Here is a 5,753-nt window from a genome sequence, read left to right as displayed (position 1 = left end):
AATGATTACCTCCATCACCATTGTGAATGCCAATGGAGAAATCGTGCACCCTGGCATAATGCCTATTTCTAGCCTCTGCCATCCTGTTGTAAAGCCTGCTGTGCTTAAGCATAGCCTAAGATCTTGGAAATATGATTTTACTAAATTAACCACTCCTCCAGGCACTTTAAAATAATCAAATGCCTCCCAAATAAGGCTATGTGGCACTGAACCAAACGCATTTGCTAAATCCAAAAATATGACATGCAAGTCTCTTTTCTGTGTCTTGGCTGCCTGAATCTGATGCCAAATCATGCTAGTGTGCTCTAAACACCCTGCGAAACCTGGTATTCCTGCCTTCTGTACTGCAGTATCTATTAAGCTATTCCTTTCTAAATAACTAGTTAATCTCCGTGCGACTACGCTAAAGAAGATCTTCCCCTCTACATTTAGGAGAGAGATCATTCGAAACTGACTCAGGTCTGAGGATTCCTTCTCCTTTGGAATAAAAACACCTCCTGCCCTACGCCATGCTCTGGGAATAACCTGTTTCTCCCAAACTATTCTTAATTGCCTCCACAAAAACTTTAGGATATCAGGTGCGCTTTTATAAACCCGGTAGGGGACTCCGTTCGGCCCTGGGGCCGAAGAAGCCTTTGCACACCTGACTACCTCCTCAACCTCCTTCCACCTGGGTGGTCTAACATCCATCTCATGATCTATCTTTCCTACTGGCGGCATGTCAGGTGGAAGGCCTATTACTCTATTCTGCTTAAAATCTGAATACGTGTTTCTTATACTTTGTTGTTATGCAATCTGTATTTTATAAGGTATTTCCCCCTAAGTGTAAAATCTTACAATTATGAGATCTGCTTCTTGTAATTAAAAAATTTGCATCTTGTACTCTTGAGATTTGTATTTGTATTCTGAAACTGTATCATGTAATTAAGAAATCCATATATTATAATTATGAAATCCATATTTTGTCATTTTAAGCTGCATTGACTGTAATTATGAGATTTGTAACTTATATAATTTGAGATTTTTATTTGTATAATTACAAAATTTGCATCTCGAAGATCTGTATCCTGTAATTACGATATTTGTAGATAGTAATTATTAAATTTGTATGTTGGAACATGTGATCCGTCTCTCATAATTATATAGTCATCTTGTAATCATAAGACTTTCATCTTGTAATCATCAGATTTCTTAATCATGAGCTCTTTCCTCATGATTATGAAATCTGCATCGTACACTTGAGATTTGAGTTTAGTAACAATGAAATAATATCTTATATATGACATTGTATATTGTTATTATGAAATTTGTATCATGTAATAATGTTTTGTCTTTTACAACAATATTTTTGTAATATTATAATAACAATGTTATTTCCATATAAAACAAAATTGTTTTAAAGCTGCAGCTATGAAAAAAGTTAAACTTAATTAGAAAACAAGGTCAGAAAGTTGGTTCAATAAAGCCATTCATAAATTTGACCGAAACGAAGTTGGCATAAGGGTCACGCAATTTTTTTTTTTTCCTTTTGGTTAAATTCACATCATTATAACTATAACTGTCAATAATGCCTTGAGGAAATATGTCCATCACACCACAGTCACACACACACTCACACAGCCCAAACTGAGGTCTAGGTGCGACTTTTTTCTCTGCCCCTGAGGATTTCTGCCAATCATACGAGCACCAGACCAAAAGACAATAGAAAATGTGTTATATTATTTTTATTTATTTTCATTTTTACCAAGAAATAACTGTCCACTGCCCCTAAGAATGTGTCATAGGGATCAAGAAATGTCAAAACTGGCACTGTCTCACATTTAGACAACATTAAGACACATGCACATGAATGCACACACACATTACCACTCACTCATGGATACCTCTGGTCTTTGGCCAGGGAGAGTCTGACAGCTCCCTGGGAATTGACTTTAGGGTTCTAGGTGTGTGTGTGGACCATTAGGGACCCATGGGAGGAATGTCAGTCAGTGACAAGGGACCGGTCCATTCCCCAAAGGGGACAGCAGGAAAGGGGTAATAATGGTAGTAAAAAAAGACAGAGTGGAGCTCACCAATCACTATGTGTGTGTGTGTGTGTGTGTGTGTGTGTGTGTTGGTGTGCCTCCTTGCCTAAGGGCCTTGGCTTGCCCTTGTGGAAATATGAATATTAGGAATGAACTATAATGGTGATGACGATGGTGATAATGATAATAAACCATGATGATGATGTTGTCAATGATACTGATGACGAGAAGGATGAAACAGTAGAAGGAAAACCAAATGTATGTATTGGCATTTGTATTGATGCATCAATAGAGGAAGAAAAACAAGACAGACAGATAGATGGGATGAACATCATGTCATGTTTTGAAACTGAAAAAAAACGCTTCGAATGGTTGAAACTCAGTGTTTAAAAGCTTGAAACATAGTTTTAGAAAAAAGATGCAAGACTGAAAGTTTTGACGGCCTCCATAATGTTTTGATATCCAGAAAAAAATTTCAAACATTTTCAAACATTCTGTATTTGAGTTTTCCTTATTCACATCTGCAGCACTCTTTTTTACAGTGTTCCTCGAACACATTTTCAGAGTCTCAGATCTGTCACTGTTCTCCTGGTCTATCTAGTTTGTTTTCCGGGTTTGAAACTTTTCAAAATGTACATCCACAAAAGTTTAAAACTTGACCCTTTAGAAATTCAGCTTTCAACAGCATCCAATATATGCGGACCAGTTTTCAGATCGCTACTTACAAGGTTTCAAACCTGGAAAACAAACACGGCCTGTACTAAGAAGGAGGTTCAACATACCCAGGATAAGGTTTAGTTATCTGGCTTAACTAAAACTAACATTAAGATTTTTTCCCAGTTGTGGTCACAGAGTCTCCTCATGTTGTTGTGAGCTCAGTGATGAAGAAGAGAGTAAAAGCTTCGTCACTGTCAGGAATCTTGTTGTTTAAAGAATCTGTGTTCAGGTCAAATGAAGCTCTAATAGTTATTATGTAGTTATTTATTGAGAAACTCTCATCTGTTTGTTAGAGGCTCTGTTTTAAAACCAGAGTAACACATGGAAAGACTCAAACAGCAAAACCATTCACTTATTTATATAAATATCTACTGATCTTTATTATTGATCACTTTATTGTAAACTCTTTTATCCCTGTCAGGATCTGGTAGGAATGATGACTCCGTTTTTCCAGTGAGCTGATTGGTCAGAAGTTTGGCTGTTGACAGGTTTTGATCTGATCCTCTGAAGTTAACCTGCTCCAGAGCAGGTGAGGAGATCAGCATCAGTTACCATGGTGATTTACCCCGGTAACAAGTGAACCACCGTTGTAGGACTGAAAACCAGAGTTAAAGCTGAAGTTACCTTCACTGTAAATAATTACCAGGATTTCACAATATTCAACTGTAATATTTCACACTAAATTCCTGTATTATCACTTTTACAGGATTTAACTTTAATTTTCACAATATAAGATTGTAATTTCGACATTTACTATAAAAACAGTGCCACCACAGTAAACTGCTGTGATATTTGCAGTTTCAATTATTACCAGGATTTCACAGCATTGTATTGCATTATTTCACCGTGAAATACTGTATTAAGACTATCCTCTGCAAAAACACAGCCAATTACATGAACCGCGCTGAATTGTGGGACTTAACGTTACCGCTGATTTTCAAAATTTAATGTTTGATGCCACCCGGAGCACAGAAAAGGAAAGAAGTCGGGTCTGCATATTCTGTCAAGGTAATTCACCCTTGTTTTCCACCTTTGCTTTCACTGCATTTACATTTTAAACGAGTGTGTTCGTCATATTAATTACCATTTACTCTGACGCTTTTATTTCTATAGAGCCAGGTTTCCTCAAGGTAGCCGAGTGACGCCCGGCCCACTTCACTGGACTGCGAGCAGATACCACACCGGGGACTAGCACGCAGGTAATATAACTAACTAACATAGTAGTTAGATCAACTGTTTGTGTGAGCTATAAACCAGCGACGTTTTGTATCAATGTAGAGTGAATCTATGCTCCACATTTTGATGTGAGGCTGTGGCTGTGCAGTAGATAGTTTGGTTTGATACCGTCACACTAGCTAACGTCAGCTACGCCACACATGTTCAGGTCAGGCAGTGTGAGGAAAAAAGCCCGGTCAGTTATCCAGCACTGTGGAAAAAGTTGTTAGTGGCTAGCGAGGCTATTTCCAGTTGGACGTGGAGAAGTTTAGTTTTCTTGCATCTAGCTCTCTGTAGAGCAGAAATTAATATAAGTGAATTTAAGCCCATTTCACGTATCTATTAACGGCTTGTAACCACGGTGTTTGTCTTTTCAACAAGGCTTTTTTCTTTTTTTCCCCTTTGATTTGCATTGGTTGTCCTGGTTCTTTGTAGTTTTTGGCAATGTTAGTCTTATTACGTGTCATTATGACACATAATGTTCTGACTGATGAATCTCTAAATCAGTGAGACCAGTGAACTGACAACTATGCACCATGCAGAATCTTTGCTGCAACAGTTGTATGATACAGTTATCTTATTTTACAGCCATGTGCCACTGCCGCTGATGTCCAAAGGACAGAGATTCTGCCAAGCACCCCCTGCTTGATTGTACAAGGTACTGTTTGGATTTTATCTCGATATTTGTAAGAAATAGGTGAAAATTGTGAATATTTCATAAAAGATCAAAAAGTTATTACATATGTTCACATACTGTAACTTGCTGATTGGTGTTTTGAGCATGTTTTTGTTCAATTTTGTAGCTTGTCTCTTCTGATTCTGATCTCTTCTGATTATTTTTCATTGAGCGTTCAATGTTGCTAAACAGCTAAATGAAACATTCAGCGCTCCACATCCTTACAACGGTACATGATGGGTATCTGTACATTTCAGGTGACCTGATGAAGCCAAGGTCGTGGATGCTGTCCATTGAAAAAAACAGCTTCTACAATCTCAATCTCCAGTACCCTGAGGACAGTTCGTGCACTTTGGAGTTTATTCAAAGGTATAGTTATTTTAAAATTAGCATTTTATTGGATTCCTCCCTTGACCCCCTTGTTTAAAAGGATATTTCACTCAAAAATGAGAATCAAACTGACTGACTTTCATTTTTGGATGAACTATCCCTTTCTAATAAATGTTTACTTACCATAATTGCTTGTATTGCTTTTATGCTTATTAATTAAACATAAAAGATCAACTGATATTAATGCTTTATTGATTATTTGATTTACAGATGCTTCTTGGGCATCAACCCAGAAACGGGCTCGAAGGCAAAGAGGAAGCGTGGCAACATCAACCCACATGTGAGCACGTTCAGCAGGAAAATTTTGGACTTTGAGTGGCAGGCAAATTAGAAGGAGCTTGAGAAAACTTTGAGAACCCCATTTAAAGGTTTATTTTGGTTTAAAGGATTTAAAAAGGTTTTATAATGGTTTATTTTGTTCTATATAATTCAGTAAAATGTACATATTCTGTTCAGATGTTATAATACTGACTTGACAAAAAAGGCATGTCATGCACTTAACAGTTAAATTAAAAAGTGAAAGCGAATTATCATTTTGTTCTGTTTTCATTTTTTTGAGCATATGAAAGCATGGTTGTGTAGGTGCAGTAAAACCACAATTAACAAGTGAATGTTACAATACCTTACAGTATTATTTAAATTGTAAATTTACAGTAAATAATTGGCTAATAATTGCATTACTTTCACAGTAATTCACTGTAGATATTTTCACAGCAATTTACTGTAATTAT

The 5,753-nt window shown here is 36.8% G+C and overlaps 1 long non-coding RNA gene across 1 annotated transcript; it reads left to right on the top strand.

The window, feature by feature from the left end:
• The first annotated feature begins 4,019 nt into the window (after window positions 1-4,019).
• LOC130166762 (uncharacterized) lies at window positions 4,020-5,552 on the top strand. The gene is made up of 3 exons (XR_008827201.1): window positions 4,020-4,614; window positions 4,890-5,001; window positions 5,233-5,552. It is a non-coding gene; the product is annotated as an uncharacterized LOC130166762 (long non-coding RNA).
• The last annotated feature ends 201 nt before the right edge of the window (window positions 5,553-5,753 follow it).

This window comes from Seriola aureovittata, chromosome 3 (genome assembly GCF_021018895.1).
Source record: "Seriola aureovittata isolate HTS-2021-v1 ecotype China chromosome 3, ASM2101889v1, whole genome shotgun sequence".
Classification (NCBI taxonomy): domain Eukaryota; kingdom Metazoa; phylum Chordata; class Actinopteri; order Carangiformes; family Carangidae; genus Seriola; species Seriola aureovittata.
Note: the sequence above shows the minus strand (reverse complement) of the source record. Positions and strands in the feature narration are given on the sequence as shown.